Below are 489 nucleotides of genomic sequence, written 5' to 3' on the forward strand. Positions count from 1 at the left end.
CCGACTTTTGGTTCTTGTTGTTCGTGATTTAGTGATAACAATAAGTGCAATAGCCTATAATGTTAACAACAACCTGGATGAAGTATTGCTGGCCATAGTTTGCACTGTGTACTACGGGAACATAATTAACAGAAGCCGTTTAGCTCCGAAAGTCGCTGTCACCAGAGCTTTTGTTACTCTTGGCTCACGTGTATTGGTAGAAGAGACAAGCTGGATCGCATGCTGAAGGTCAGTATCCCACATTCCTACATCTCTCGTTGAAGATTGTTGTTTTCAGTAAGATACAGTACATATGTATCGGTAGTTTGGGGTCATCAGTCTCTTTCTCTTTGGTGAGTGCTTTTAAAACGCCCAGTAAAAACTTGATTCACGGCATGGAAACTTATGCCTCGCTGGATCGAAATTCGAGCAAGATTTTTGAGTTCTAGTCCTCTTTAAAAGTAATTAAATCAATTATTCAAATCCAAGCCATCAGAGGGAATCTGCCAT

Source organism: Orbicella franksi, chromosome 6 (assembly GCF_964199315.1).
Source record: "Orbicella franksi chromosome 6, jaOrbFran1.1, whole genome shotgun sequence".
NCBI classification, from domain to species: Eukaryota; Metazoa; Cnidaria; class Anthozoa; order Scleractinia; family Merulinidae; genus Orbicella; species Orbicella franksi.